Below are 21,694 nucleotides of genomic sequence, written 5' to 3' on the forward strand. Positions count from 1 at the left end.
AACAAATACTTGTCCCCAGTGAGTCACTTGATGCTCTTCCTGTGCCTGATCAGCCGCAGCCATCCCCAGAGCAGCTGGAATTCCCAATGTTTTGTGTTTTCACTGTGGTGCAGAGCAGGTACAGTGGTCATGGATCCCCTGTAGTGTAGCATGAAGGATGAGCATGGAGATGGGTCTGCAGCGAATGGAGACCTGACATGAGAGTAAAGGCTGAGACACACTTGTTATGAGTATTGCAAGACTTTCAAAGTTGCTTCAATTCAAATCAGAAACAAGTATTTTCTAGATGATGCTGTTCTGTGCATGTGCCCGTCTCTAATTTGCTCATTGTAATGTGTTTTTTTTATTATTATTTGCAAAATAATGAAAAATATTATTGCCTGAGTTGAAAATGAAAATTAAATTTCAGAGATACACTGGAGCAGTAAAGGAAAAGAACAGAAAAAGGATTCTTCCATGATAATTAAAAATTATAAAGTCATTACTTAAACTTGCTTTCTGAATTACAGAAAGAATTAAACTGCTTGTTTCAGTGCAGAATCCTTGTAGCATTCCTTCATTAAAATTCTACATTGTCAAAACAGATAAAAATGCATATACAATGACTAATTTTCTTCAAACCTTGGCTCTGCTTTGGGCCTTATCTCTCTACACAACAAAGCTCACCTTGAAGGGACTGAATATAATATTTGCTGATCTGGAAAAAGAAAGAAAGAAGCATCTACTTTTTGCAATCTATTCTTTCCCCTCTAGATACTGAGAAGGAAAAGACCTGTGGGGTACTAAAGCTCTTGTGTACCATAAAGTGGTATTATAATGAAAAGTATTACTTTTTATGGCATCTCTACAGTATTAGGGAAAGGCATTTTTTCTATAAATGTTAATCTTTAATCTTTATAAATTGCACTCTGCAAGACTAGAAAGTCTGTACAGCATTTGTCCCGAAGGCTTAGAAGGATAAAAATAGTATTGGATTTAAAAACAAAACAAAACGCAAAAAACCTTAGGAATATAGAAATATTAGCTTGTTTGGAGGAGAAATACATGAAAACTCTACAACTGTTTGGCTGCCCTGCCAGGCGGCGCTTACACAGATGTTTAACTTTATATAGCTGAAGTCCAGCTGATGTCACTGAGACTTAAGTCTGTGCTTAAATTCTGTCCTGAATAGGAAGATTAGTGGCTGAAACCACAACTACTGAGCCCATCCCTCTGAGCCCCCATTATAGAGGGAGCTCTTTCCAAGCAAGAGAAGAAGCAAACAGGTTGGGCAAATAATTCAGATTGTTTTATACATTCTCTATCTTCAAGAAACTTCCCCATTCGTTTTATTTTTTTTCCTTTTTTGTTCATAAAACTATGACACCCCTACATTTTATTCAGTACCTCATAACACTAAGCTGCTGGTGCTTCTCCTGAGCATACAGAACTGTGCTCTTAGGACAAGACTTCCAGATGGGGTGGAATTGCTCTTTTAAAATGCATGACTTAAATTACCCTCTGAAATGGAACCTCAGCTATTAAAGTTAAACTTGGCAGATATACATGGATTTCTTAAAGTCTGGACTTTGGGTTCACTGTGCCAGCTGGTGAACAAGGAGTTAATAAAACTCAATTTGGGATTGGTAACAAAACAGTGCTGAAAACTGTGATGAACATTTCTGAAAAACATCCATTAATGGTATATTAACATTTGATATCTGATCAATGGCAAAACCTTAGTATAAGAAATATTTATGGTACACAATCGATATAATTACAATCTATAATGTATGTTCGATGAAATTTCAACATTTAAAAAGCAAAGTTTTTCCAGAAGTTTTAGCTCTAATGTTGTTTTTTGTTTGTTTGTTTGTTTTCTTTTTCTCTCTGTAGGTAAGTGTCTACATTCTTACCCAGCTGGGAGTATCTCTGAGTACTGACAACTTGGATGCCTATCGAACAAGTAGAGCTCCTATGCCCTTCTGTTTTGGTAAGGTCTGTCACAGATTGAGAATGTTTTCTGAGTTTCAAGAACACTTCTACCCGCTTCTAAATGTTCTGCATCACTGCTGGGGGTCGGTGGGTTCTTGAAAGACTTGTTTGTGAAATAGATTTTTTGCTTTAGAATTCAAGTTGTTTTCCAATTTTGTGCACTCTGCAAAGCTGTCCCACTGCTGAGGAGCAAAGGTCTCCATGTCTCAGAGATGGAATCCTTTTCTTCCTTCTATTGAGAGGTTCAGTTAAATGCAGTAGTTGTGAGATGGTTTTCTCTGGGTGCTGTACCCACCAGGTACAGAAACCCAGCCTGCTGCTTTTCTTGCTTTTTTCTTTCTTAAGTAGAGGCACTGTTGCCAAGATGAGTACAAAGTCACATTAACTGTTAACTGTGTGCAGACGTGCTGAAACAGTAGCATTAAAAGAGTGTTCACTACTTCTTCATCTGAGTGGATCCTTGACAATTCCAAAAAAAAAAAAAAAAAAAAAAAAAAAAAAAAAAAAGGTGTAAATATCTTTGATTTTAACCTCCACAGTTTTTTGAGCTGTGGATGGAGGCGTAGGGGCTGTCACATTGTTTTCTTGTATACAGTGAGCTTTGAAAAGCACTTTGTTTTGGTGTTAGTAGCAGCAGAGATTATTTTTTAAATGGTGCACCAGTGTCTCACTTGCCTGAAACTCAACCCTTCAGAAAGTGCCTGGGTTAGCATGGAAGGAAGGTATCCTGGTGCAGCGCTCTAAAACTTTTGGGAGCGAGACTTGCTCAAAATCAGGGAGTACTTTGTCTCCTTCTCTGGGGACAACGGTGCATCCCTGGTCTAAAACAAATAAAGACCTGCTGTTCTGGGCTCACTTTCAAACGCAAATCTCTATGTTTCAGACAAATCCAGAAGCACTTATAAAAGTATTTTCTGTTGAAGTTAAAGGCCAAACTACATCTTCCTTCAAGATGAAAATAATGAGGGATTGTATGGGGGAAGGGGAAAGAAGAGGGTTTGGTGTTGTTTTAGCGTCAGGTTACCAGAGAAATGCACTTGTTATGCGCAGATGTAAATTGTAATTGTGGCATTACTATGTAGGTATTGGAATAATGACCTGAATTGATACTACAAATATAATTACATTGATTCTTTACTGATGGCTATAAACAGTGACATTTCCCTTGATCTCTGAACGGAGTTGGTTATAAAACACATGCTCCACTTTTATATTCACACACTGCATTCTCATCACTTTTGTCTCTTACTCCCCAAGGGCTTGATTTAGAAGCAGTGTCTGATTTAATGGAAAAAATGATGAAACAACACAGACAGCAGTTCAGAGTATTTCTAATGTAAAAGAAGGTGCTTCCTTTTGGTTATGTTCCTCAGAATTCATTATTTATGTTTTACTTTTTGCTTAGGAAATATTAGATGCCAGGCTATTTTCATTTTTAAAATTATTTTAAATGTATATCTGCTTTCATATCATCTCTGAATGACTCTTGCATCAGTAAGAGTCACTGCACTGATCTGATTTAATGAATCATGCTCTAAAGTTCTCATCAGGCTACCAGGCTGGAAAGAGCTTTTATGTGAAAGGGCAGAAATTAGAAATGGGATCCCTTGGACGCTGCAGTTTTTACTAGTGGCAAATATATATGTCATAAAAATAAGCACTAAGCACTAGCAGAATCTGCTGGAATTACTACTTCTAAATTAGCCTCACGGCTTCGTTTAGTGGAGTGCAATGCTGGTAGGTGTCTGTGGGTGCAAGGTCTTCACTTTTCCAACTTTTCCAGAAATCTTTTTTTTTTTCTTTCTTTTTTAAATAATAGCTATTACTTTTACAGTGAGATGAAAAACAGACTACAGGGATACTTGGGTTCATTTCAGTAATGTAAAAAAGATAGCGAAATGGGCCATCCTTCTGAGCCTCATAGTGTAACAGGCCTTTAACACATCCTTGACGTTTGCGTGCAACACCTCAGTCATGAGAATACTTTTTCTCATGTGTAAAAACATTGTATAACAAAAAAATGGGAAGTCTATGAAACAGCCAAGTCACAGAAATATTAGCTTAATAGTAAAATAGGTCAGTATTAGCTGTGTATGACATTATGACCTTACCTCTAACTTCTATACCAGAACGGTGTAAGTACTGCAGAAAGCCTTCCAGCTCCTTCCTAGTGTTCTTTCAGTTACATTTCAGGAAAAAGCACTCCCAAATAAGTGTGCTAAAACTATAGGTTCTGTTCAAGGATGCTTATTTCTTTAAAAAGGCCTCTGTTTGCTTTTCTTGTTCCTTGGTCGGCACTGTTGGTTTGTGGCTGTGTCTCTGGGAACTGTTCCTGATTTCTCTGTAACACTGTCAGAATCATCATCCCGAGGATATTGTGAAATGAGACCAAAGTAATTGTAACTGTGATTGCTAAATATACTGTCAGTGCTAAGATTATAAGTGTGATTGTTCTGGCAGAATGCTGCGATCGAGCTACTGTGTTGTTTATCCTTATTTGGAGAGGAGTTTTTCTGGAATCTTATTTTAGTAGGCTACAAAAGGAATGATTATAATGCCTTGTTTAAGGAGACAAATGTCTCTGACTGCTTAAACACAGAACAGCTTCATGTACAGCTTCTAAAGAAGCAGTAAGTCCAAGGCAGTTCCCAATCACAACAGGAACAACACGGGGTAATGTCAACAAAAATAATTGCTTTAAAAATTTCCTCTTTGCAAGATCTGCCTATTTGGCATTTCAGAAGCAGAACCAATAAAGCTGGTGTTTATGTGATGTTCCTGTGTCATCTGTGCATACATAAAACAGGTAAAAATAATGAATGGTTGTGGGGGTTTTCTCACTGTAAGATCTGGAATAGTGGTTGCCAGCGCCACTCTCATTAGGAGGCTGCAGAGTAAAGCAAAGCTGCCTTGATTATAATAACCATCTTTCAGATAATGCGGCATTACATTAGCACTTTGCAGTTCTGTTTTGTAAGGAGATTTGCTTTATTTTCACTTCCCGCTAGAATCCAGATGAAAGTGGCTTATGCTCTTGACCATAACGAAGGAATTTCACCCAATCTCCTTTTTCAGAGTCAACTTCTACTTTTAGAAAGCATTAGCTAGGTTTTTGGACAGCTGTTGTTGGTAACTGACACTGTCAAAGGACTTTTCCCTTCAAAAAAGTTGGAATTCTTTGTGTTTAGAGATCTGGATGTGTGTGGAGATGTTTGCTCCTCTTTTGGAGATGACTTACTGCAGAGGAGCACTGTGTGCTCTCCAGGTACAGATATTCCCTGAAATCTTTTACTGGTGTTTACCCACATCCCACTGTTTACTGTTTCTATGATATTTTTTTTTTCTTGTAAACTCTCAAAGGGCATTTTGGGGTTTCAGTCATTTCTGAGTGTACTTGCAGAACTATTTCAGGCTGTGATTGTCCCTTTCTTGGAAATTTGGGAATGTTCCACATTTGTGTGCTTTTCCTCCACTTGTTTTGTTTTGCGTCATGGTGCCTGTGGTTGTTGGGCTCCACCAGGGCTCAGCTCATTGTGATTTGACTGGAGGGATCCCATGGCCCCCGTGCTGGGAACATGCATGGATTTGTCTGCACTGATCCACATATGGTGCATTACAGGCCCTAGAAGCAGAAATGAGTCTCTTTAGATCCAGCCCAAGTAGCCCATTTTCAGTGTTCAGATGCTCATTTCAGTGGACTGTAAGGGCTGGTATCAGAGTGGTGGTAGCCATGTAATACCAAATATCTCAGAACTACACTCAGGGTTTGAGTTTAGCATGAATCAGCCACAATTGAATGCCCTTCAGCCCTGGCAGAACCTCAGATAACACAGCAGAGCTCACCTGGTCCCTCATCTTGACATAAGGAAGAATGACATTTGGGTGAGCCCACTGCATGTGGCTGAGCACCCATTTGAAATACCATTGAATGTAAACACACTTGAAAACTAATAGGTACACGTATATATAGTTGTTAAGCAGCATTAAATGAAGGGGGGTCAGCCTCTTTCAGGACAACATTCTTAAACTGTGAGGGGAAATGTATATTCTGATGTATTATTTCTTTTTATATAGTACTGACTTGTCCTCTGAGTGTAGTATAGGAAAATGCTGCTCTCCCTTTAAATACCTGGGGCAGTTATCACTGGGGGTTTAATACCGCCTGCTATATTACTTCACTGTGATTAGCTTGGTGATATATTCCATAACCTTTGGGCTATTCTTTGAAATGTATTTCCATTTTAAAAGTATAATGCTATGACCATACTAAGAGGAAAATTACCAAGTTCAAAAGTCAGTAATGCTGAATATATTTAACAGCACATATAACACTGTGCAGTCACGTTTTGCAAAATGTGCATTAAACGGGCATCTTCTGAGCTGGACAGACCCTGTTGTTTTCCATACCACGTAAGAATTTTGCCCTTACAGTAGCGTCCATTCAAAGGAGTTGTATGGGGAGCTATTTGAATTGGCTGATCAGAAAGCACCAGAAGCACACTTGGATATTTAAAGCATTGCGTACGTATAAATTGTGCCAAATACACTTTTCAATGTCACCAGCATTCATGAGGTTAGCCAATTGATTCATCTGTTGGAAATATTCAGCCCTTTCAGTATTCACAGGATACATTCTGAGTAAATTGTTATGCACACATACACCTGCAGTAAAGAATCCCATGTAGGCAGCTGGGCTGAGGATACAAACCTTAAGAAAGCCTCAAACTAAGAATCTTTGCAACCTTTACTTGCACCTGTGTGCATCTGCATTACAGTACTTTCTTTTTGTGTTCTCATGCTATTTTTGCACAGGACCTGGCCTGATTCGGTGCACAGAAAGTAGGATGCTCAGCTAATGAGAGGCTTTTCAACGTATTGTTTTCTTTTCATTAATCAGTGTGTCCCCTATGCCTTATTTCTGCTCATAATTCAAACCATGTTCTGAAGGCAGAATTATTAATTTCCTTTTGGGCTCCTCTGTAATGCTCATCATTTTAGTATCTGACTGGTTCATGAGCATTTGGGAATTTCTTTTCTTGAATTAAAACTCCTTGTGAGGTAAGGGAGTTCCAGTTCTTCCCTGTAATGTAGGATTGAATTGACCAACGAGAGATTAAAGCCAAAATTACCCATTAATTTTAGGCCTCCAATCTGAGATACCTCGGACCTGGTTTGCTTTTTCAGGCTACTTAGCAATGTACAGCACTTGGCACAAGCAAATTGCGGCTCCCACTGAGTCCATTTGCAGCTGTGAGTATTTAGCTCCCTCACTTAAGGTAATGAAATTGCAGATGGCGGTGGAGGGGCTGAGCTGCTCCGTGCAGGCAGGCACTGGTGCAGGTGAGGGAAGGCTGCACTGACTGGGGGCTTCACAGACACATGCTGCACACCTTTTGGTCAGGCGCTGCCCTGTACATTTATTCTTTCTTGCGCTCCCTTCTGGACCTGTGGACCCCATTCCTCAGTAAGCCATGTCCTTCCCACCTCAGGGCCCCCTTCTGCTTTCCTCTGTGTGACTTCTTGCCTTGCCCCGACCCATTTTGTCCTTCATGTCACTCACCTGTTTTCCCCAGGAGCCATGACCTGTTACATGTGAAATATTGAATAGTTAAATACAAATACACTTTTTTTGCTGTTTTGTGTGGGAACGGAGATTACAGTTTTCACAGGGCTAGAAAAGGGCTTATCTCATGATCAAAGCCCACTCTGTTCAATTGCTAGTCACTAATCACAACTATGCAGATAGTGCTTCTTTTCAAATACAAGATTGCCAGATTGTTTTAAGGCATGCACACATCGAGTTCATCCTGACCTTGAAGCTGGCTGACCTGTTCCAGCTCCAGTATTCAGCCTGGAGCAGCCAGTTGGCAAAAGCTCATCCTGGCCAACCAAGTGGTGCTATGGCTGTAAACAGCAGAGTAACAGGATAATAGAGTCGAAAGAGCCTTAACAGGGGTTGAGTTGTAGTGTATCTGAAGTGTACCACCTACAGTAAGAGACACAAAGTTTTGCTTTGTAGTATCGTTTCTTTCCTTTAATGATTTATATTGCACAAAAAATGCACTCTGATAAAATCGCTTTGGTGAACTATGAGAGCAGATGTTCAGCATACATTACTTTGTATGAAAATTAAATATAATTGTTCTTTTGTAAGTCTTTGGAAAAAATGTTGTTGTGCTTGCTGTCAGAATGACAATATCAGTTGGTTTTCATGAGGCTTCCAGCTGATGGAAAGCCATGTCTCTACCTGGAAGCACAGCCCAGCACAAGATGCCAGTTTCTATTTCCCATTTAATGGAAAACATGTTTGCTTTCTCATACCTATCTTGCTTTTATTAAATAAGTGAGACAGTCACACCTGCAGTAGATTAGAATTGATCGTACTCGATTCATGTGCTGCTGTGAACCCTTGTGGCATCATTATTTCATGAACTCTCTACATACTCTGTGATTCATTATTACTGGTTTTTAAGGAACACCTGTAGCATTCATTTTTTCTTACATTCCTGACAATATAACACTACTAAGAATTCAAAGGATGAATAAGGCAGCAAATCATTGTAAAAAGGAAAAGATTCTTTCCCAAGAGGGTGGTTGGGACAGACTGCCCAGGGCAGTGGGCATGGCCCCAGCAGGATGGAGCTCAAGGAGTGTTTGGATACTGCTCTCAGACATTCGGTTTGGATTTTGGGTAGAGCCAGGAGTAGGATTCTGATGGTCCTGATGAGTCTTTTCCAGCATGGGACATCAGATGGTTCTGTGAGTCTTATTTTGCTAATCAGTGATTGATGTGATGAGTGCACTGCAGACATTCTGTGCTGGAATATTTATACCAAATATACTATTGTATGTATCTTACGTGCTTTATGTGTATATATATAATATATATACTTACACATATATATAAAAATATTATAAAGCAGAATTTAAAATATCTCAAAAAAAAGAACCCCATGACAACCTCCCGCGGTGTCGCTGTGCATATGTTTTAAGTCCTGATTCACATCTCTGCTTTGTGAGTGGAAGTTTCTTTTCCCTGATCTGTTGATTGAGTTCTGGACAGGGCCTCTTGAAGCTGTTTTATAAATGAGAGAGAAAATGAGGACATGCAGTACTTCCATGTGTTCAGACTGTCTTCTGTGACTGGGGCTATTCCTTGCTACTTGGGGACCTGTTCCAGTTTCAACTCTGTTTCCAAAAGTACCGTTGGCAGAAGGTATTAATAAGAATTACAGACTTCTGCAAAGATTGACAAAATAAAGCTGATGGGATTTTCTCTTTCCTTGAAGACTACCTTAAGTAATAATACCTCCGTGTCATGTTCAGAAGTAACATTAATTTTAATCAAGTAGGGAAGAGTACTTGTCCCCTTCTGTCTGTGGTACTGCTAGACCTGAAAAGCAGTGAAAGGAAGACATTGTGCTTGGCTTAGGGCAAGTTGGGCATAACTGGGAAGTTTAAAGAACAAAAAGGAATCCTATGTTCAGTGCCATGATTACTCATTACCACCAATGCATAAAATTAAATGCACTGGTGCAGCAGCTGAACATTAAATTCATGTAAACTGGGAGAGTATACTAGTTCTATAGTTAACATTCAAATATTGCCCTTCAAATACTATCCTAAGAATACATTCAGTAATATTGAGGCATACAAAAAATACGCACTGAAAGGTCCTGTGGAATGGTCTCCCAGTGATGCATCAAGTTGGGTGCAAAAGTTTAACTCCAGTGAAAGACCCTGATGTACACGGATACCCAGGCACTGTGCATGCTCGTGACAGGCCCTCTGAGGTGGATGGATTCACCCATGGTGATGAATTTCCATTTGAAATCAAATCCAAGCAATTTCCAAGTAACGTGGGTGTGCTTCATTCCCTTGTACTCGCTGGGTTAATTGAGGTGGATCTCACCTGGAAAAAACACCTTCCAAGGAGCCATATGCCGATTTTCTTAATAGTATTCACAGAGACAGAATCTATCACCTAAGGACATTGATACTACAATAAATTGGAAGGAAGTATTTTCACATCTCTCATGTATATTGTATATAATGAGCCTCTGGAATGTCTCCACGCTGCTGATAAGCAGCCTGCAGCAACGTAGATACAGTGTGTTTTATCTTGATTTCAGGCTGCAACACTCGACTTCTGGGACTGGGAAAACCAAGTAATGCCCTTCACAGCTGCTGACTTTCCCGTGCTTCATGCAGTGCAAAGCTGGGTGATCCCAGCTGTTTTCATGCAGCAAAACTCTGTCGCTGAGGCAGCTGTGTCACTTAATGGGAAGGAACTGTGTGAGGACTCTTTGGTGGGTGGGGTTGGTTTTGGTGCACAAAATGTCACGTTTAAGGCTGTACAAATGAGGTTCAGTCACTTCAATTGACTCTGCATTGTCCAAGTTTAAGATAAAAAGGTTAATGAAGAAATATATCATGATACTTCCTCTACAAGTATGACCTCAAAGTACCTGTTTGCATTTGCATACATGAATACAAGATGGTCTCAAAAGGTGAAGGCAGCACTGAGCTCTGTGCTCGTGGTTGTGCTTGCAGTTTGGCCCCAAACTCCATCTCCATGCTCCTCTCCCATTGGGCAGGAGGGCTGCTGGCCTGTGGGGAAAGCCCCAAGACGTGCTTGGTTGGAGTTCTGTTTCATTGCAAACAATCTGTTAGTGCAGAGATTTTACAGCAGTCTCCGTGAGCTCAGGATGGGGCTGTACCAATTTGCATAGTTTCTTACTAATTGCACAAACCCATCCTTGTGTTGCTGAGGAAAGACTTGTAATGAGCGTATTTCAGCCTTTACTTTGTAAATCCCTTTGCTTTTATATCATTAACTGGGCAAGATTCTGGCCACTGGCTCATGCCACGAGTTGCAGCACTGGTCACACGTGAATGCTGTGCAGCAGTTGCAGTGCAGTGTGCGGTGACAGTGGGGAAGGAATGTGAAGTGAGATGACACCGATTTCTTCTTTCAGTGCCACCAGTCGCTCCCTCTGTTCACTCGTCTCTTCCTGCCACTGCTCAACCCACACACATCATTTCACAAAAAATTTCTTATGGATAAAAGACTTCTATTGCAGTCAGTGTGGTTTTGCAGATAAATCTGAAGCCTTGCCATCAGTATCTATATCGCAGTAACAAAGCAAAGCGTTGGAAGCAGTGGTAACTACATGATGATTCATAACAATAGTACATCATTATCTCAATATGCAGTAAATAATACCTTTATATTCCGGTTCTGTCTCAGCTGCAAGGTGTTTTTTGAAATTGGAGTCCTGATCAGTTAGCTCAGGTTGCTGTCTCTGTCAGCCCAAAACCCCGAACCTGAGGCATTGTTCCATGTATCAATGAATAGCAATTGTGGTAATTTCTGTCTTCCCAGCCCGTTTGTCTGCAAATGCCAGTTGTAGTATTTTCTTGAGCTTTAGGTATTTGTCGTGCTGGTATAATTGATCAGTGTGCTTTTGGTAGAGATGTCACTGGCACTGAAATTTCATGGACACCACAGCTGCAGTGGTTCAGCTGAGTCAGGCTAAGACTGCCTGGCTGCTGCAGGTCACTGCATTGCTTTTTTCTGTCACCAGTTTTAGGGGAAAAAAAAGAAGTAAAATCATTGTTTGCAATTACAAACAAATGGACTGTAATTACATTTTATGTCTTTTGTCTTTTTGCTACAAAGGAAGGCAAGTATTTGGCTTTTATCCTCCCTTCCTTTCCTTTCTTTTTTTTTGCCCCCAGTAAGTAGCTATGCCTGGATATCTGGCATTTCAAAGTTTGAAGGTTATGCTTGCACTTAGGAAATGAAAGTATGTGTTTTGTGTCCCGACATGGAGCAGATCATGGTAGTCCTAAAATCCAGCAGTCTCCATTTGCTGGCTGCCAGCACTGCAGCTTGTCCCAGAGCCACCTGCATGCTGTCCTTGGGGACAGTGCTGGTGTGGCAGGGGTGGAAAAATCCCATTTCCAGGGAATGGGGAACATCACTTTCTGCACAGCATTAAGAATAATGTGATTCCTCTGTGTACATTGTGTGTATGTGTAAATAAGGTTAAAGTAATAATGATGTTGCAGAAATAAGCAAAACACCCTTCACCCCAGCAGCTAAATTTACAGCGCCTGCTGTTGTTGTTAGGCATTAAGCCATTTGTCCCAAGTTGTCATTTACATAATATGGAATCTTACTGTTTTCTACTTCTTTTGAGACTTTTTTTCTAATAAAAGAATTCCTGCTTTGTGCTGGCAATGATGAAAGATGTCAAACTGTTCATGGTGTTTAAACAATAGGCTCCTTACGTGGCGTTGTGTTCCCATTATATTACATTACTACAGCACAACTTCAGCTGTGGCAGTGTGTTACTTTGCAAAAAATAAAGTATTTCCATTATTTAGAAACAGCAGCTTTGGAACCCAGTCAGCTGTGCTTCCAAAAGAGAATTTTCGGTGTCAGCCTTCTTCCCCAAGGTACAGTTCAAGTGCAGAAAATAGCATTTGGTTTCCAAGATGGTCTTGTTGAGAAGTAGAATCAGGTGGAAATTAAGGATGTGCTTTATCGTCGAAAGATGTTATAAGGGAGAGCACTGCTCTGTCACCTACTGTTGCGGTCATTAAAGTTTAATTTGATCTTTTTAATATCATGCCCAGGTGTTTCTATCCTGGAGTGAAGTGGTTAGCACAAATCTGCCATGTGTGTTGCTATGCCATTTTTATTAGCTTTTATTTAACTCTCCGGAAAGTAATTTATTTTTATTAATTGAATCACTCTCCCTTCACCCTCAATCAGGGGCAAAGCTTCACTCAGAGATTGCATTTGAGGGGAAAACACAAACAGACAGAAAAACCACAATGGTGCGATGCCTGAAAGCCGGGAGCTCTCTGTGTCTTCCACCTTTCCCACCAAAGCAAGTGTGGGCATGGTGCTGATGGGTTGATGGTTGGCCCGGATGATCTTCGAGGTCTTTTCCAACCTTTTTGATTCTATGTGGCCTTGAGCGTGCTCGCAGACAGACGCCTTCTGCCACCGACAGCTGAGGGATGGATGCTTCATTGCTTTGTGTGCAGGAGCCTTTGTCGGATGCTCACCTGAGCCCAGCTAAATACCCCAAACATGAGCTGATAGCCACGCTAAATAGTGGTTGATAAGTGTAAGAAGCGTTTGCAGCGCTGGGCTGCATTCACAGTCCCCAGCTTTGGGATGATAACCTCACTGCTCGCCCAGCGCTTGGGCGAAGCTATTACAAAGCACTCAGCAGTGACTGCTCCAGCTGATTGATTTTCCAGGGGAGCTGAGACTTCTGAAAGGGAGCAAGGAAGATTTGAATTCCAACAATGGTCCTTTGCCTGCTGGAGAGGAAAGTAAATATTGATACAGAATGCTTATTTACTGAGCAGGAGTAGTGTCAGCAAAACTAAGGCGTGTGCTTTGCTCTCTGCATTTTGCAGAAGAAAGAGAAGAAATTGATAGACTTCAGCGTGTTGTATGAGACGGGGCAGTTCAGCCTTTCCTGATCATTATGTTATTTGTCCTCCTCCTTGGAGAGGTGTGACCGGACCGGGATGTGGAACATCTCCCTGAACTCTCTGATGTGCACAGGCTGAATGCCAGGTGCTGTGTGCAGGGAGAGCCCTGCAGCTCTGGCTCTGGGGCATGGGGAGAGCAGAGCCTGTGTCCCCTGCCCCGTGCGATGCTGGGGACGTAAAGCACGTTGCTGGTGCAGCTCCTCCTGCCCTGCTGCAGGATCAGTGCTTGTGTCAGAGGGGACTTCCAGCAGTGCAGCAGCACAGGCGCTTCCACCAGGAATCGGCTCAGTCATAAACGGAGGAGAGCTCAGAAAGGAAGCAGCAGGGGAAAAGTATTGTGGATCTGTTAATTATAAACCATAGACTGTGCTCGCAGAAACACTGTCAGGAATGAATAGCTCATATTGTCCTATTTCCAGCAGCACTTTAGACTATGAAAACTGATTTTCTTTTAACAGGCTATTTTATTTTCAGCATTACTTCGCTCAGCTTGATCAGGGAAGTGAGACGGGCGAGTTTCACCTTCTTGTAGTGGTGTATAAAACAATGCTTCTGACTCAGTGCCGCCAGTAGGAATAGTGGTATTTTTATGATGATAGCCGGTAATTAAGATCAGGATTTCATTGTACTCAGCACAATGAAAACACATGCAAACAGAGTGATAACCTCAAATTGCTCGCATTGTTAAGAGCTGAATAGTGCAGTTGTCCATTTAAAAAAGGCTGTCAGGGGTTGCTGAGATTTGACTTTTTTCATGTAACAAGAAGAATATAAATAAGAATTCTGCAACTGTGGATAGAGGTGGGAGGAACATCGGTGGAGGTGATACTTACACTGAGATGAAGGCTGCAATTATGTTAAAAATAACGCACAGCTCTCCCCCTAAAGAAGAATCCTGCCTACAGTCTGAATTTCGAAGACACTGTTTTTGAAGAAGAACCCAGCCTCCAAATTTGGGCTGGCAGTTAATTGTATTTGCACATTTTGAGGCTTAAAGGCTGATATTAAGCATCTGCTCCATTACTGTTTAGCTACCAAAACAGCTACATTGTAGAGCTGAACACTTTATTAGTGTTTGTTCGGAGTACGTGCAGGGGAGGTTAGATAGCCTAGAAATTTTAATTGCTAATTTGTCACCACAGATTGTTTATCTGTTTCTTTATTCATGTTCTAAGAGCATTTTATGTAGGCACAAAAGGGAGATATTTATCACACGTGCCCCTTCTTGGCCCCAGCCCATAACCACTCTAGGGGAGCTGAATATCAAGAGCTTGGTAAGTCACAAATAGAGACACTGACAGAATTTTATGCCACTTGTTTGTTTTCAGTTCCATACTTGACATGGTTTTAAATAGTGCAGTCTTTCAGAATTTCCTAAAATATTTTTTTTTTTACCAAATTGTACAGCTGCATTAAGATGACTACTTTTCTGCAAAATTGAAACTACTTACGTGCTCATTTCACTAGCTAACTGCAAAATTACCAGATGATGTGTTTTAATCCAATTACGTTCTTATGAGGGTGGAACTTACTGAGCACTTTTCATGCATAAAGTCGAGGCTTTGGTTTCTGGCATGACTTTCACGTTAAAAGCAGGGCAGTGTTTTGAGGCTTGTCAAGTCACCCATCAGTACATTTCTGAGGTCTCAAAGAGAACAATGAGAGTGAGTCTGGTGGGGTTAACATTCCATTAAAGGAAGTTAATAGTAATACCAAAGTGTATTTTCCAAAATTATTCCCCTCATCGTAACTTATGTGAGATATGTGTGAAAAGACTTAGGAGGGATGTGTGGCCAGAGACAGGAAATTTGTAGTGATGGCAAGATTTGATATCTTTAAGTAAAGTTTTAGATTGCAGGAAAACAACAGTGGAACGCTGGCTTTACAGCCTTGTTTGAGAGACGTGCAGCTGCACAGGGCGTGCGAACATTAAACATTGTAGGATGCTCCACAAGGGCTTTTGGTTATACATCTGTGTGATCAAAAACCCTTTCCAGAAATGCAGAATCTGATTATGTCACATTAAATAGCTCACTGTATGCATATGCTATCCCCTTACTTTTAGTTAAGGATTCTCGGGGCTTTCCGTTGTAAGATATTTTTCAGCTGTCTGCAACATTGGCCAAAGGAAAAAAAGGCCCTCTGGTGAATGCTTTGCCTGGTGTGTCTTGCCTGTCCCAGGAAGCTTTGGAAAGCTTCAGTAAGGGTTGTCCAGTTGCACTCTGCCATGGGCTTTGATGACAAGCCTTTTTTTTTTTTGCAAGCTTTCATGATGTATTTGCAGTTTTAGGTCTCACGTGCTGTAGCAGCTTGAGCTTTGGGCACAGGATTGGAGAAGACAAAAAGGCAAAATTTAAAAGGCAATATTTAGATAGAAGGAGAGAGAACTCAATACGAGACCCATCCTGCTCTTCACTACTTGGTGTGCATAGAGAACACGCTGAGCTGTCCCATTGCCTTTGTGATGAGGTCACACGGGAGCCCCCCATGAGGGGGTATATATGAGTGATGTATAGAATCAATCTGTGCTGGTTACTGTATGAAGAAGTCCTTAACACATAGACAAATGCACGTCTGCTCCAGATATTTCTATATGTGCCCTTTGCATTATGAGCTTGAAATATCTGAAAGAATTGTAATGAATAAGAGCTAATTATAAAACAGGTAATAAAATAGCTTATTCAGGTGATGCTGTTTTATTACCATCTCATTATGATTAAATAATTCCTATTAAGTTCAGGATCAAAGAGAAATTTCTCACAGGAGAGTTTACAGAGTAGTTTAATAGAGTCTATTTATTGTATAATCCCAGGGTGAGTATTGGCTTTTATGCTGTCATATTAACTTATTGTGACAATTCTGTGCAGCCTTCCTCAGTGAACACTGGTGAGGGGAAGACTGGGATCTTCTCCTTTTTTTCCCCCTCTTTCAAACATTGCTGTCCAGCAGGCTGCGATGTGGTTACTTTGCTGGAATGTTTTGAGGCAGAGCTTCTCAGGCTTTAAGCAAACCAAACTGATGTGAGGCTGTCTTAAGGTTCAGATTGAGAAAAACTCAGAAAAAAATGAGAAGAAGAGTAGCTTTTCACGTTGTTTATGCTGATGTTTGGAAGGATAGAGGCACAGGTTCTGTCCATCAAAGAGATGGAGAGAATTTGACTTTAAAAACAAGTGAAGTCCCTGCAGAACTATTGTACATCCACTCACTCCATATGCATGATGAGCTCTTGGCATTTTCTGTTTTGTTTGATTTGAAGAATTGGTGGTGGGTGCTTTTTCGTTTTTGAGGAGTGGTGGAGGTTTTGCTGCTGTTTGGAGCTGGGTTTGTGTGGGTTTTTGTTTGTTTCTTTTTCTTTCTGGCCATGTAAAAAAGCACTGGCACAGGTTGCCCAGGGAGATGATGGAATGGAACCAGTTGAGTGTGAACGAAATTGCTGTTTTCATATATGATGTGTTTTTAATAGTACATTTCTTAGCTTGTGTTAGAAAAAAGAAAAAAGAAAAAAAAAAGCAGCTTGAAAGTAGGTGAGACATACATGTAAGAGAAAAGGCCATTTAGAAAGATCCTAAGAGTCATGTATGGATTGTGTCTCATTGTAAGTCACTGAGATGATTTTGAAGGGAGCTGACTCATGGTGCCTGAGTAGTTTGAGATCAAACGCGGGGCCTGGAACCAATACCGTGCGATGGATCCGAACCATCTTCAAACAGAGCAGAGCCATTGAAATACTTGGCACACAAGTTTCAGTCATCTATGATCGGAAAAGTTTGTGCACAATTTTAATGCAAAACTTCAAATGTAAGTGCAATTTGCTTCGTTTAATTCGTAAGCTGAGAGACAAATATGATGTAATAGAAAAAGCTTCAAATGCTTCTGCTCTGTGGTTGAATTTGTTCAGGAGTGGATCTCAACTCATTGCTTATAAAGCCCACTTCTGGAGATCTGTTCTCCCTCATTCCCTATGGAGGAAAGGAAGTATTCACTCATTTCCAACCCCCACACCTTTTTTTTTTTTTTAATTGAAGATTGCAGCATGGAGATCATTGACTTATACTTGATTTATTTTCAGTACAAGTTGTTTTCTTTTATCCTATGCCATACAATTAGCAATCACCTGCAGCCCAGAGCTGGTAGCAAGGATAGCCTGGCCGAGCTTTGCACACCTGCTCCCTGCTGCAGTGTCATTCCTGGCACAGTGTCCCTGCCAGCCACGTTTGCACACGCTGTTACCTGACCTACGTGTGCACATCCTGTGACATGGTTACAGTACTTAGGGAGGGCTCTGTGAGCCGAGAGGAAGTACAGCGCGTTGCAGGAGAAGCTGGGTAGGCCAGGAGTCCCACACTGCTGCTGGATTGGCTTCGTAAAGCAGAGCCAGCTGGAATACAATTTTGTGGTTCACAGTTAATCTTCTAAATAGGGCACAAAATAAAAACTGGAGCTAGGCAGAGTTTTTCCAATGAAAACGTTTCCAAGCTGTGATTGTACTCCAACTAGCATCCGAACAAGTGCATTACTACAGCAGCTACACCAGACAGCATGTTGCAGGTCAGTGCATAGCTCTGCAGCATAAGTAAACCCACTATAACTATTTCATAGCTCTCCTGACTTGCCTTTGAAAAGGCCTTTGCTTGCTTTTCTGTAAAGGACAACTTGTGTGGTTCCTTTTGTTTGTTTTTTTTTTTAAGTGTGCCTAAGAGTAGTTCTCTATGGGTGCCATTAAGATTTAATAAGTTAGATGTGTGTGCCTGCATTGTACTGTCACTGTAACTGTCATTGCAACTGAAGGTACAAATTAGGAGCATTGAGATGTACATCTCTAGTTAGATCCTTCTTGTGCTAGTTTCTTGATTAATAACTTGTGAGTACATTATTGGAATTCCTGCTATTAGAAAATTGTGTCGCTTGCTTGGACTTGGGGTGTGATTATGAGCTGTTACAGGATGGCAAGTTTGCAGGTCACTGCTTTCCTGAGGTGTTGTGACGGAAACCTCCCAGAAGACTTCATTTGGTTGAAGAGGAAGAAGAAAACACCTTTCTTTGGTGTGTGTCCAGCTGTGGAGTGACACTGGCTGGGAAGCCATGGAGATCCCTCAGGAAGTCTTCTTCGTTCAGTAAAAAGGTTTGGAACATCAGTCAATGAATTGTCAGATTTTGGATGAAGTTTTGCTTCCTCCACAAATTCTGATCAACGCTCACCTGGAGTGAATGTATTCAGGTTGAATATTAAGAAGTTTCTTTTGTAAGAGAGCAGTGATGCAGTGGCACAGCTGCCCAGGGAGAAGGTGGGGTCACCATCCCTGGAAATGCCCCAGAACCATGAAGATGTGGCATTGAGGGACACAGTCAGTGGGCACAGTGGGGTGGGCTGGGGTTGGACTCGGGGATCTTAGAGCTCTTTTCCAACCCCAGTGATTCTATGATTAGCCCCAAAACCCCATGTGAGGAGGAAATGTTTCTCTTTGAGGGAGTTGCATGGAGGTGCAGGCTTTTGGCAGATATAATGGATTCTTCTCTGGATCCCTGAAGCTGAGAGGTGCTGAGTCACTGCTGAGGGTCCCAAAATACAAATCTCTTTGCAAATCCAGTGCTTCACCAATCTTTGTTGCAGCTTCACAGTTATAAAAGCATAATTGCACTTCTTCACTATCCAAGGGTGTTGAGCCTGCAGAGAGCAAAACCCGTGATTCTCAGAGGAGAGGATGAGGACGAAGCTCCTAGCTGCAGAGATGAGGAGGAGAGCAAAGAGCCCCTGCAATTTGGCAGGAGCTGAGGTTAATACGTGCTGAGTAGAGCTGGAAATTGGACGTGGCAACTTCCTTCCCCTAGCATCACTCAGGGAAGCATGGTTTTTTAAAGAAGGATTTAGATAAAATTGCTTATTAGTAAAGTGAGGATTATCCAGGATTTTAAAGTTTGTTCTTATCTCTAGTGTTGTTCAAGTGTGCAAACTTGAGGATGTTTTGGTCCTTCTTCATGGATCTTCAGCTGTGAAAAGCTCCAGACAGCCTCACTGGCTGGAACCAGTCTGTGCCTGGAGGGCTTGTGCAGATGTGGAGGATTCGTGATAGAATAGGAAGAAAGAGGGCTACAGAACTTGTGGAGAATAGAATAAAATTATAAGCAGTAGCATCCTTATTGTTCTTTGATTCCTTTTTTCTTTCTTCTCTTTGGCATCAAATGGATTATTGTAATTTTAAAGCACATGAGTGAAATAGGCTTTTTTATAACTTGAACATTTCCTTTTCCCTTGAAGTGCCTTTCACTCAAGTGATAAAATCCTGACAACTTCTCCCCGCACCTGCTTTTGCCAGCATCAGACACGGTGTGTGTTTGACATCAAAAAGACCCTGTGGCTGTGTAAGCACCAAAAAGATCCTCCCTAGGGCCGTTCTGCTGGCAGTCACTGCGAGCTCTGCCCCATTGAAGGAAAAGTGGATGTGTCCTCATTCCCTTCCTGAGCCATTCCCCGGTGCTGTGTCCTGTGGCCCTTTACAGGCAGTTCCAAGGAGGTGTGCATCCATCAGGTTCTTGTGTTCATCTGGACAGATGGCAAGATGGCAAGAGTACTTGGGTGGAAAGTGCGAAGGTTATCCGTGATGGTGCCCAGGGTGGGGATCCTGTTTACAACTGTAGCTGCGTGACTAGTTGATTTTCTAGAGATCAATCTCTGGATTCATGGGCTTTAAAAGAGTTTTTGCCCCCTCTCTTTTTCTTCAGGATTGAAACGAAAGGTAGGGGGAAGCAAGCCAGAAAACTTCTGCTGGAGAAAACATTTGATCTGACCTGATATTAGCTCATTTTTGCAAGCTGTTGTAGGAGAGGACACAGCGCACTGATAAAGCCTTCAGAAACCAATGCCAGTGCTGTGATGGGAGTGCCAGCTGCTGATGTTACACACACACGTGTCTGTAACTGAGCACCTCTTCCCAGAGTTGTGCCTCTCTGCGCTGTGCTCTGCAGTGCAAGGGGCACGCTTGGCATTTGCTCAGACATTCCTGCCAGTCTCTGCTAGCTGAATTAGCAGTGTGGGTCTGCAGAATGTTGTGCAGGAGGCAAAGCGGGAAAGCATAATTTGCATAGCAGAAAAAATCCAGTCAGAAATGGAGTAGAAAGGCACTGCTCTGCCTTTCTACTAACATATCTAACATCTAACATATCAGCCTCAGAATAGGGAAGAAACTGAACAAATTCCTGTGTTCCTGAACAGAATTGACGTTTAGAGGGGCAGCTACATGGAATTTAGGTGGGTTTTTAAGATTTATTTATTTCTACCGCTACTCATGCTACTACTGCTCTTAGTACTACCACATCCTTCGAGGTCACTTCCTTTCTCTCGTGGCTGTTCATAAGATGCGCCTAGAAAATAGTGCCTCCACCAAAGCTGGTGTCCTGTGTTTTGTTAATGGAGCTGGGATGTGAGTCAGGAACTGTGCCTTACGCTTAACTTCAGTCACATGCTTCATTCCATTGTTATCTCAATGTGTTCTGACATGTGCTTTTGTCCTGTTAATACCAAAGTGTTTTGGGGATATTGCTTCAAAATGTTTTCAGTTGAACTATCAGCGAAATGGGTGAAATGGCGCAAAAGCGGTGCATGTTTAAAAACAAACGAACAAATTCACAAACAAATGGAAAAACCCATGGGTCCTTATATGCCGACCATCAGCAGCCCCAGCTGTCACCATGCTGCTCAGAGCTCAGCTTCAGTTTTGCTTCTTGGAACTCGGGGCTCTCTCTGGAGGCAGCACAGGACAACAGAGCACAGAGCTGCCAGTGAAGTCACCAGCATCCTGCAGTGCCCGGCGGTGTGACTCTGCTGACCATTCAGAATACAAAACAATAGCCATCCGTGGGGGTGATCCTATATATTTCATATTCTTAGGAGGCAGCGGTTGCTGTGGCAACTCCTCATTTACTTCTTCCCCCCCCTCCCATATATTGATAATTGCATTATGCAGAATGTAGGGGCTGCCTGCTGGTGCAGAGCTGTATTGCTGTCCCAGACCTGCAGTGAACTCTGTGCCCCTTGTTTTGCAGGTGCATCCTTTTGGATGCTGGCAGTCATTGCTGCCCAGTCTGATTGTGTAGTGAGTGCTGGGGCAGAACCTGGAGTCCAAACGGGGATCTAAGTAATCTGGAGCTGGGCTAGGATATCTGTACCATGCACCCTGGCTTCAGAACAGGATGGTGGCAGGGC

The 21,694-nt window shown here is 41.7% G+C and overlaps 1 protein-coding gene across 2 annotated transcripts in view; it reads left to right on the forward strand.

Annotated features, from left to right (window-relative positions):
• Positions 1–21,694, forward strand: part of CDH4 (cadherin 4) — a 417,253-nt gene that overhangs the window by 116,584 nt on the left and 278,975 nt on the right. The window contains exon 1 of one of the 2 annotated variants that reach the window (XM_040650680.2): positions 20,512–20,740. The exons of the other annotated variant lie outside the window; for it this stretch is intronic. The gene's annotated coding sequence lies outside the window, so the exon portion shown is untranslated. Of the gene's footprint in view, positions 1–20,511; positions 20,741–21,694 lie in introns of those variants that run through there. 2 annotated transcript variants of the gene reach the window in all.

This window comes from Gallus gallus, chromosome 20 (genome assembly GCF_016699485.2).
Source record: "Gallus gallus isolate bGalGal1 chromosome 20, bGalGal1.mat.broiler.GRCg7b, whole genome shotgun sequence".
Taxonomy (NCBI): Eukaryota; Metazoa; Chordata; class Aves; order Galliformes; family Phasianidae; genus Gallus; species Gallus gallus.